General features: G+C 38.2%; 1 pseudogene; it reads left to right on the top strand.

Moving 5' to 3' along the window:
• The first annotated feature begins 3,478 nt into the window (after nt 1-3,478).
• LOC112346755 lies at nt 3,479-4,207 on the top strand (annotated as a pseudogene).
• The last annotated feature ends 7,865 nt before the right edge of the window (nt 4,208-12,072 follow it).

Raw genomic sequence — 12,072 nt, 5'->3', positions numbered from 1 at the left:
TTAAAGCCTTTGCATCTGGAATTTCTTTAACAGCCAAGAACTTCTTTACATTGGCTAGCCAAACTAAATACTTACCACCATCATTGGAAAAGGTTGGAACTCTAAATTGATCTACCAAGGAAGTTTACTTGGAGTGCTATCACGTCTAGCCTCGAGTGCCTCAACATTATCATAAATGTGACTGTGGGTATTAAAAATTACCTATCGGCTAGTCCTTTCAAATATTTTTTCCTTATTACCACGATAGTAGGAGGTTAGCATTGTTAAACCCTTTATCAGTCCCTTTTGTTCAAGTGTTAGTAAACTTAACTTAGTATTTGTACTTGGCCAAATAAGCGTAAAGAAGAAATTCTTAAGTGTCTTCGGCTTGTTAGTTCTCGTTTGTTTTGTCCTGCACTGGCTTGACAAGAACCCCCACAATATTAAGATTGGTCCCTCAATATTTGCTAGATAATAATTTATGTCTACACCCTCGCTATCATGCCCTTTATGTTAGTCCTATTTAGTCCCAATTGTTATTTATGGAAAGTGTCAAAATTTGATAATTTAGCATATCTACGAAATGTAGAAATTGTACTAAACACAATAATATTGGTCCCGTATCCAACTTCACAATCTAGTGTCATTCCATAATTAGTAAGTTTTAAATTTGTCCTAGAGACTAACTCTTAATACTAAGGATGACTAAATGAAAGCCCAAAACGTGCATTCCTCAAGGGGAAGGCATATTGGGGGTTTTAAATGTATAATAGGGATAGTGGGTAGGTCAAAAATGATTAACCAATTTGAGGCATAATTTAGCTCCCGCTTGTGTACCTATTTTGTTCTGCATCCAACTTGGGTCTAAACCCAAGTTCCACACCATACTAGCTGTTGGAGTACCCATATCTTTGTATTAGGCCACCAGTATGTTGAAATAGCATCAAACTTTGTTTAGCTCCATTTTTTCATGTTAGTCATGACATTAGGATGCTAAATGCTCTAGGACTTTTCCAAATTGCTCCATAGTTTTGTTCCTTCACTCCTTAGGCTATATAATTAAGAGTCACTCTGTTTTTAATACCTTCGTTCATTGGCTCTGTGCTTAAGAGTTTAACTCTATTCCTTTATTCAATGGCCTAAGGCCCTAAAACTTGGGTTTTGCTCTATTGTCCTTAAACATGTGGCATATAAAGGGTTTAGATTCTATTTTGTGGTTATCTTATGGTAAATTGCCATAGGATAAAGGTGAAAACTATATTGGCTACATTTGGTATCAAAGACAACACGTTTATGCATGGTATCCATCATGCCATCTTGCACCTTTTGTTAATTTTGATTAAGGGCTCACAACTCATGAATAATATTTTAAATGGTCCAAACCTCCATAACTCCGTTGGCACTATCATTGGCATCACCATTGACAATAGGATTCCAACGTTCATCTTTGTCAGCCATCACAACCAACTCCTCTGATACTAATGTTATGATCCAATGCAAAAAGAAAAAAATCTAATCTCCTTAAACTATATTATGCCTCCTTTTAAAGTTTTTCACCACCCAACCACCCCTACCTCGAAAACTCCACCACACCCCCACTCCAGTGAGAGCCCTAGGGTAAATTATGTTCTTTACCCTAGCATATCTTAATATTGAGCTTCCTTTTGACCTACATTGACCATGTGGTCAAAAGAAAGGCTTAAGCTCTGAAGAAGGGGTGAGGACTAATGAGCTTTATAATACTTAAATGAAACACCACTCCACCTAAGGCAATGAACTCCAAGTGACCAAGCACCTCTCAAGCATCTCAAGCAAGAGCTTTCTAGAATACTAGAGGTGGCTAGTTTGAGCATAGAGAGACAACATTGCAGTCCAGGAGGCTGTGTCCTTCCATAGCATGTCATTGAACACTTCTCTTGTTTCCAGTAGATGTCTATTTTGAGCATAAGTTACAAACATCACATTCCAACACATAACATCTCTGTTTTACGGAGAGATTCTTTCAAACAAGCCCTTAGCATCTTCCACTTGTCCATTTTGGCCAAAGTTGGGAACCATGGCTGTTGAAGAGACTGAATCTTGAATGTCGAAAAGCTGCTTAGCCTCTTCAAACTTGCTGCTTTTGGAGAAAGTCGAGATCATTACAGTGCTAGACACAACATCCCACTCTAGCATTTCGTACTGGAAAATTTCCTTGGCTCTACTTAATCATCCCTTTCTGGGCCTCTATTGAGAGTATTGTATTTCAGGAAAACCCTTCTTGTTTCCTCCAAGTGCCCGTTTAGTGCATTTGCTGACAAAAGAGCATTCCACAACATTGTACTATGCTGTGGCATCTTTACAAACAGTTCTCTAAATTCCGACAGGTACTTATTTTGTGCAAGAGCTGACAGCATTGTATTTGCCGCCTCTATTGTCTTTTGTGGCATCATTTCAAAGATATTCTTTGCTTCATCCAGATGCCCGCTTTGGGCATAGCTTCAAAGATGATCACCGCGTTTTGCAGGTCTCCGAGATGGGCACATGCAGAGAGCATTGCATTCCACGTTTCTTTAACAGCTTGTACGTCTTTGACTTGTAAAAATGCGTCCAGCAAGCACGTCCATGTCACCAAGTTTCTAAACGGCATCTGATCAAAAGTTTGCTTGGCTTCGGAAAAGTTTCCTCTCTTCACATACGTAGTGAGCACTGCTGTCCATGATACGAGATCCCATTCCGGCATGAGATCAACAAAAATTCTCGCAATTTCAACAGTCCCGTTCTGCACATACGCGTTGAACATGGCCGTCCAAGAGATTAGATCTCGTAGTGGCATCGCGTGAAACATTCTCTTGGCAAGAACAAGGTACCCTCTTTGGGCATATGCACAAGCATAGTGGTCCAAGCAACTAATGTTTGCTTTGGCATTCTATCGAACAAAATGTTCGCCTTTTCAAGAAATCCATGATGAACGTACACGTCAATCATAAAGTTTCAAGCCACTGTAGTGGCATCTGGCATCCTTGCAAAGGTATTTTCGGCTTCCTCTAGATGCCCAGAACGGGCATATGAGCTTAACATTGCAACCCAAGAAACAGTAGTTCTCTGAGGCATCGAATCAAAGAATCCCTTTGCATTCTCAAGGCTGCCATACTTCGAGTAAGCATTCATCATGAAATCCCAAGAGTAGACATCCCTGGAAACCATGCTATCAAAAACTCGTTTGGCGTGCAATGAGCTTCCACACCTCGTGTACATTGCGATGAGCTTGTTGCACAGGAAAACATCATCAGTTTTGGCACTGTTACTGGCATGCAGATCCTCAGCCAAAGCCAAGCTCTTGCAAGATTGGATGAGTTCTAGGCACTGGACTCTGTCCATAGTCTTCCAAGGATTTTCATTGTATGGCAATTCCTTGCATTTGCGATTGTCTCTAGAATGTTTCATTTTAACAATGCTGTGATGCTTACAAGTGCCTTTACAAGCTCATCTAAAGTGGAAAAGAAGGGGCTGTGATCAGATGCAAGCTCTAGAACACCGTTGGGGGGATTGTTTTCCAAGAGATAACCTTGCTTGCATTGCCACGGGTAGCATCCCTTTGATGTAATAACGAGGAACACTTCCATACTTCTCTTTGGTGTGCTCCACCCCGATTTCAGAGGGTGGCAACAAAGGATTTGGTTTGAGAAGAACATTTGCTAGCTCCACGTCCTGTTTGAAGTTCAGTTTTAGTAGCGGGTCTAAAAGTTTTGCAGGATTTCACCTCGGAGGAACAAAGTTTCACATCCTGCGAGAGTTCCTCGTGCTGGGATACAGCGTCTTGCTCTACCTCCATAACCCGTTCAAGTTCTTGCAGCGCGACTGCGACATGGAGGCCATGACCGACGGCCACACCAACGCCACCGCCTATGGATACAACGACGTGTTCTACGATCCAAAGATGGGCTGGTCGCGCTACGCGCACACAATGAGGATCTGGGTGTTTAACTCGGGCCTGTTCTACTTTTGGCCCACGATGCCATAGCTCCTGGACCGGGTGGCGACGAGGCTGGCGAGAGAGAAGGCGTGGGATCAGGCCGTGATCAACGAGGAGCTCTTCTTCCCGTCGCGGCCAGGATACAATGGCTTGCACGCTCCCAAGCGCGTCATGGACAGGTTCCTCTTCATGAACAGCAAGCTTCGGTTCATGGAGATCCAACGCACTATGCCAACTTCCGATCAAGTACAACCGGATGCTGGCCATTGTTGATTACTATAGAAGGAATGGTCTGGTTGAATCCGGCTGATCTTGTGATTGATAGATACTTTTTTTTTTCAAACTATAAAATGAAAACATGTTCATTGATACAGATCATGGCAAGAACATCATCTAACATCCATCAGCAGGAGAATGGGAGGACAAGACCAATTTATTTGCTTTATCTTTTAGATTTTTGGTTTGCTGTAAGAGTGGATATATCTAGAATATACTTAAATATTTTAGGATATTTTACCATCTACGGTTATTATTTATTTAGATTAATCTTATTTTTATAATTCATAAAGTTTCCTAAACACTTTTTAGTATATTTTAGTTTATTCGTGTTTATAAATTATAAACATGTTTATAATTATAAAGTTCCATTTGATCAATTCAATTGATCAATAGGAATAATACTACTATTAAGAAAACTAAACAATTGATCAATAGGAATAATATTATTATTAAGCAAACCAAGCATTACTAGATGCAAGGCATAACAAATTATTAAAACTATTATTGTAGAATTGAGATTAACACTTATTATTTGAATCTTGGTTCATATTTTGATGAGTCATATGTCTTTAAATCAAAGACTATCACGACAATATAATGATTGTGGCTTTTGCTTTATTGAAGAATGCTAATTATGCTAACTATAGTTCCCAATTATGAAAGCTTGTGGTGTCTACTGTGCTCGTGGTCACATACAACCATTAACTATAGGTAAACATAAATATTGTTAATTATATATTTTTGGCCTAAATGCTATAAGGGACTTGATTGCATAATAAGAGTTAGACTCTTAGTGAAAGTTTTACATTTGAGTTATGGAATACATAAAGTTAAATATTCTCACATCAAAGTTTTGGTTTAAGGGTTATGAGCTCCTTGAGCCTTGCATAGGAAACCATGCACCACTTCATTTTCTTATAAAATTCCATATCATTGATAGAAGTAAGGATTCATGTTAAATTTTTAACCTCTTTGAAATAAGTAATTATTGCTCCTTATAGTTAGATCATACTTTGGCTCAGAAACCTAGTATAAGTTTTATATTTTATATGAGTATATCAATATTGCATTCAAAGGCAAGCTCTTAGTTTTAGATGTGTATAAGTTATAAATTTTCCTTTTCTAATTTGTCAACTTACCTTATCTATTTGACCACCTTTACCTTAGCCTCAATTAAGTTCTTTTGCCAAGGTTTAAGTTTAATATACCAGTTTTTACTTAAACCTACTTGGATTCAGTTATTCACTGCACGAGTAGCAAGATGTTAGCTATCCATCTATAGATTCCCAAAGATTACATTAAATTCTGTTATATCCAAAACAGTAACATCTATGTCCACTTTCCATATCCCTACTTTTACTTTTGCTTGTTAAAGTGCCTCATGTGTGCTTTGGCTACCTTGAATAAACTCAATGATCCTCAGTTCTCCAAACCACTGCAATATTAATTTGGCTTGCTAAATTATGTCTACAACCACAAAATTTTCCAAAACATCTATGTCTATAAACATCTTAATAGAGTTACTTCCGAGCTTTCCTCGGAGAGCTAGTAGATGTTGTGAGTGACTCTTTATCAAAGTTGTTTATGTAATGAGTAACTTTGAACTAGGGATGGGATCATATACTTTTATTTGAACTTCATCCGGCTTAATAGTTATATTCATCTTGGCCCTCTTTGGCTATGAATATTCTCTCAAGAAGTTTCTAGCCTCATTGCAATTAAAATATATGTTATTCCCACACTACTCGTAGATTTGACCTTCTTATCGATAAGTTTACCTCTCTTGACCTGACTCCCCCACGTGCTTATTTATTAGCCATTGGATTTACCGTTCTAAAACTATGAGGATTCATTCTTAAAGAAACTCTTTTTAAATTTCCTTGGTTTTGGATCCCTTATTAAATGTGAACCTTGACCCAATTGAGTACTTTTTTTTGCAAATTGTCATTAAAATGCACTTTGATCACCACATCTAATATTTTTTTGTAGTTTCAATGCATCACCTCACCCTGAGTCCAAGTCTACAAGTCTAATATGAAAGCATGGAATGCATCTATGTTGCCCATATCCGTGATAAGAATCCTCTTAGCTATAAACGCATTCACATACTCTTGAATTATTCCTATATGTATCAGTTTACTCAGTTCATCCCTTAGATTCATAGTAGCATTTGGGGGAATATAAGTTACTCAATTCCTCACCTTTATCACTTTTTAAGTGGCCATTGGTCCTTTGTTAGCCTCTGTCATTCTTCAGCAAGACTTAACATTATTGATTTTGCATATGGGAATTCTTCCAAATTTAGTAATCGCAACATTTGAAAATAATCCTATGGATCATAAAACCACAGCACTAGCTCATCATTGCTTTCTTCCCAATTCACGCTTAGATTCTGACTTAAGAGAGCACAAAGAACATTCCATGTCCTTAGAATATTCTCTCATCCTTGTATGTAAGCCCAAAAGAGGCTTGAGAATAGGGTTCCTTCCCATTTCCTTTGATGCCCCAACAGTTGGTGAACCTTGTATGACGAGCTAGCTTAGTTTTTTTAAAAGAATGGAGACTTTTCTTGGGAAATCAATAGAGATCTCGAGTTCTAGTGACTAGATTTGTGTTCTTAGAGACCCTAGGATTGCTAAGGATCTCTACTTGCATGAATCCAAAGCACAAGCTTAAAGATTTTCTCATTCTTGCATTAGTTTTCTATATTACTATAGCGCACGTGGTTTTTACCCCTTATCCTATGGTGACTTAACATAGGATAACACCACAAAGCGGAACCTAAGCCCTCCATATGCCATGTGTCATATGCCAAGTGTCACATACCACATGTCTATAGGACAATGGTGTGGAACCTGAGGTTTAGGGCCTTGGCCACTGAACGAAAGAATGGTGCCAAACTCCCAAGCATGGAGCCAAGGAGCAATGGCACTAGAGTACAGAACGACTCCCGAGCATATAACCCAAGGAGCAAAGGGACAGGAGCCTGAAGCAACTTGGAATAGTCCTGAAGCGACCAGCATCCCAATGTCAGGACTAGCACACAAAACGGAGCCAAACAAAGTCTAGCGCTATTTCGGCATACTGGTGGCCTAACGCAAGGATATGAATACTCCACTAGCTAGCATGGTATGGAACTTGGGCTTAGACCCAAATTGGACGCAGAACAAGGACAGGCACGCAAGCATGAGCTAAACTATGCCTCAAGTTAGTCAGCCATGCCTGACCTACCCACTATCCCTACTATACATTTGGAACCCCCCACAGGCCCCCCCCTCCCCCCCCTTCCCCTTGAGGAATATATGCTTTGGGCTTTCACCCCAAGCCTCCCTTAGTATCAAGAGTTGGACAAGCTTGAAATTTATTAAATATGGAATGGCGCTAGAATGCTAATTTGGACACGGGACGAATACCATTGTGTTCAAGCAAATCTCTACATTCCGTAGATATGCCAAATGAGCAAATCTAAACACTTTTCATAAATAGCATTTGGGATTGGAATGAGATTAACACAAAGGGCATGATAGCAAGGGTGTTTGGCAAACACAGTAAGCTATCATCCAATGATATTGAAAGACTAATCTCAATACACAAAGGTTCTTGTCAAGACAGTGCAAGACAGAGGAAAAGAGAACTAACAAGCTGGGCCGAGTATGCTCAGCTAAATAGACACTTAGGATTCCTTCCTTATGCTCATCTAGCCAAATACAGATGCTAAGCCCAATTTACTAACATCGTGGCAGTAAGGAAAGAGTGTCCGTAAGGACTAGCCGACAGATAACTTTCGATACCCAAAGTCATATTCGCGACACTCTCCCCCCTTAAGAAAGATTGACATCCTCGTCAATGCATACTCGAGTCTAGAATACTGCCAAGGAAACAACTCCAGAAAAAGGTCATGGTATTCACACTATGTGAGAAATGCACCAACTTAAATGAGTTAGGAGGCAACCTCTTTGTCTAACGTGGATGCGCTATTAGCTTAGACACCTTCCGGCCATCACTGACAAGGAAATGACTAATGGAGTTAGCCCCCCTTGCTACTTTGGTTGTCACCTAGCTTACAAAAGTGTGATATGCCCCTACCTACAGGGATATAGAGAGAGAAGGCAGAGGCCCCAACCCTTTTGAGCAAAGAAACCAAACCCGTTGGTAAGGTTTAGATAGACTACTGCAAATAGGCAGTTAGAGTTGTTTACACGGTCACGCCCTTTTAACGGAATAAGGAACATCGACAAAGAGGTAGGTGATGTGACTAGTCAATAATAGCTACCCTATACTGGCTCAAACTTAAAGATTAATAGATAGATAATATCAATGTCATAAATAATGATATCTTAGAGACTTAATTATCAATGAATATATCTTAATTTAGAACACAAAGGTATTCCAAATAAGTTATCATCCGATAAACTAGTATCATAAGATAGGAACTACCAAGATCATCATGTTTAGAAAACATAGAAATCACCATCCAACAAAATTCAATAGCAAGTATATCATCAAGGAAACTCAATGATGAAACTTAACTATCAAAGATTGTAGACAGAATGCCAAACAACTTACGAAAGATAACTTAAAGAACATAAAGTATCATTGACTGGCAAGCAGAATACTCACGAATATATCACCTAAAGGAAATAACATCCAAATCTATCAAAAAAAACTCGAGCAATAATCAGCAGAATAAAATGAATGCAATAAGACCAACAAACACTCATTCATACCAACTATTGCACTAGCCAATCTTGAACAGATTCTGACCAACAATAGCAAGGAACCAGAGTTGTCTAAGCAAGTGCTAGCAACATCCTACTGATGTCTCAAACCCAAGAGACCAATCCAAAGCAAACCACAAAGAACATATGGTATTGCGAAAAGCCATTAGCCATCAAAGTGAACAACTAACTATCACAAAATAACATTAATCATCCTATAAAAAAAAAGATGCATAATCATTATCGAAGAAAGAATCCACCATCCCGAGGAATGGCAAATAATTCTAGATCAACAATAATCAAGTAAAAACCTTTTGACAAGAATAATCAACCACCCTAAATGATAGTTAATCATCACCAATGATTGTTAAATGCAAAACCAACTTCAACATCGAAGCTAATAAGCCAAAATGCCTTCCCCAACAACTTCTAACAAATGGAACAATGAACATGAAAACTCAAGGAACTAAAAGCTTGAAGAAGTTTATAGCTAAGTTTTCCCTAATAATGATCACAAGTCTTGCATAACTAATTTCAATGTTAAAGAAGAAATCATGGTATAACCCACAACATCCTCCTCAACATATCCATAAGCTAAACTTCATAATGCAAAGCTAATGAAGAGCATAACTTCATCAATCCAAAAGTTAAACATAACAAAGTGATGCTCAACAAGTGATCATTAAATGATCTTTTATGAATCCATCTTATAGGAAGACGTAACTCATTTCATAACAAGCATAAGAGGAATTATCAATGATCAATATATCTTTAATTCAAATCCAATAAGGACTCAAACATTCCAATAACGATCACTAACTCTTTTTCTTGTAAAGCTAGCATAGTTCATAACTAAATCAATTTTCAAGGAAAAACTCAAAGCTCAATCTTTACTAAACAATCTCGTTTAGAACACACTAACTCAAACTTGCCACTCATCTCGTTTGAACACCAATGTAGTTGCTCCAATAACATAAAGCTATAGCCAAATCATCAACACTATTTTCATCAAAACTAATGAAATTCAATATCAATCCTAAAGAGACACATCTCATTTCACTTGAATCTCAACATTAACAATGTTAACAACAAGGCATCACTTCAATGCCATCAACATTATAACAAAGCTAGATGAAAGCAAGAGTGAATCACCACTCAAAACTCCCTTAGCAACTAAGCTAACCAAGGTTGAAGATACTTTATTCAATATCCGAGACCAATCCTTCAGCAAAACTCAGTTGTTACAGATAACACTTCCTCAAGAAGTGATTCACCACATCCAAGACTCAATGAAATCCAACACCACAGACTAAACACAATCAAATGATATTGACAAAGGTATAGTCGACATGCCAACATGGAAAACCCATGTAAGTTTAACAACAAGATTCTTCACAACACCATCTGGTAAAGCAAATCCATCACTATTAAATCATCATCGAGTGAAGTAAGTGTTAACAGTTCTTAGCAAAGTCTACAAGCAATCACTAGTCGCAAAGCAACTAACAATCACTCTTTAACTTGCCTTCACAAGACATAAACATTAAACTCTTGCCATTAAGTTATATATTTGTCCAACATAAACGTAATATCCCAAACATAAGATAAAGGTTCATGAATAAGTATAAACTAAATGACCACTCGAATCCAACTCAACCACGATAAGCTCATAGACACGTTTAGTTAATAACTCTGAGCATGCCTTGAAGAGGCTAGCTATGCATGATCAACACTCAGTCGAAACTAAAGTGAAGACCATGAAATGGAATCATATCAGTACACAACCTCCTCATAGACAAAGCTATAGTATGTGTACCAACATCTCAGCCTTAACAACTAAGTTGGACATCATTATCCTCAGCCAAGACGCAAGGCCACCAAGACCAAGTCAAGATTAGTGAAAGCTCACTACTCTCATAGAGTTTAATGAAATGCAAGGTGCAATCTACAACCAAGCATAACGCTACAGAAGAAAGGCATAAGGGTCACCCTTCTTAAAAAAGTGCAATAGCCACTTTCCTACACTAACTCCAGACTCTATTCAACTCAATTGCTTTAGCCCCAAAAGTTAGCATCCCTTTTGGGCCGCATCATACAAACTATATACAAGGTCTAAGCTAACCGAAGTCAACTCCAACCCTTGCACTAGTTTGTACTGGCTTACAAAAATGGAATGGTTTTCAGGCAAAGTGATTAACAGATCAGCCATTGGAAAAGTCTAAGAAAAATTTGTGGAAAATTTTCATCATAGAGAAAGAATGACTCTCAGTCCAGGAATACAAACTTTTAAGACTCAACCAACTTCTTACTACTTACAACTTCACATAAGTTCACCTCAACATAAATTCTCAAGACCCATAATATGTTTAAGTATCGAACATCTTTGCCCATTCTTCCGACATCCAACATTGACATTTGCAAAATGCAAAGTGAACATCCAAGGCTTGATCACGAAGACCACATCTTCGGATATTCACATTGCACTAACACCTTTCTTCAATCACCCTCAAAATCTAATGTGAAGCCAAAACACTAACAAGAAAAATGACATGGAGAATCAAGCTCTAAGGAAAAATTCCTCATCACTTGAAATAACAATACCACTTCCATTAACACAAGTGCTAGTAATGTTATTGCCACAACTACACACCTTCTCCATCTAACAATCTACTCCAAGTGCTAACAGATCAACAAACAAGCCATAGCAAGTGAATGTTATAACCTTTTTCCAACACCTTAATGGGCAAACTCAAGGAAACAAGGTACCAACTCAAGATTAGCATAATGGACCATCATTGAGAATCCAGTCAAAGCTACTATAATGCCACTTCGTGCAAGTAGACTAGCTTCACTATCAACCACTTTGGGGTTGATCATTGTTTAACCAAACAACTTCGTAAATACATTGCTCATTATCACGTGGATATGATATTAGTATCACAATGTCTTGATCATCAATTAAGCAACACCACGAGCAAAGCCTATGTCATTACTTCAAAGGTTTATGTGAGTATCAAATGCCAACTCGATTCGACAAAATGCAACATAAATGCCACACCCCATCGATAGAGATTTACAACACCTAACACCACTAACTTTTATTCATAACACAGACAAGCTTGTGCCACTCTCTTTCTAACT

Source organism: Selaginella moellendorffii, unplaced genomic scaffold (assembly GCF_000143415.4).
Source record: "Selaginella moellendorffii unplaced genomic scaffold, v1.0 SELMOscaffold_17, whole genome shotgun sequence".
NCBI classification, from domain to species: Eukaryota; Viridiplantae; Streptophyta; class Lycopodiopsida; order Selaginellales; family Selaginellaceae; genus Selaginella; species Selaginella moellendorffii.
Note: the sequence above shows the minus strand (reverse complement) of the source record. Positions and strands in the feature narration are given on the sequence as shown.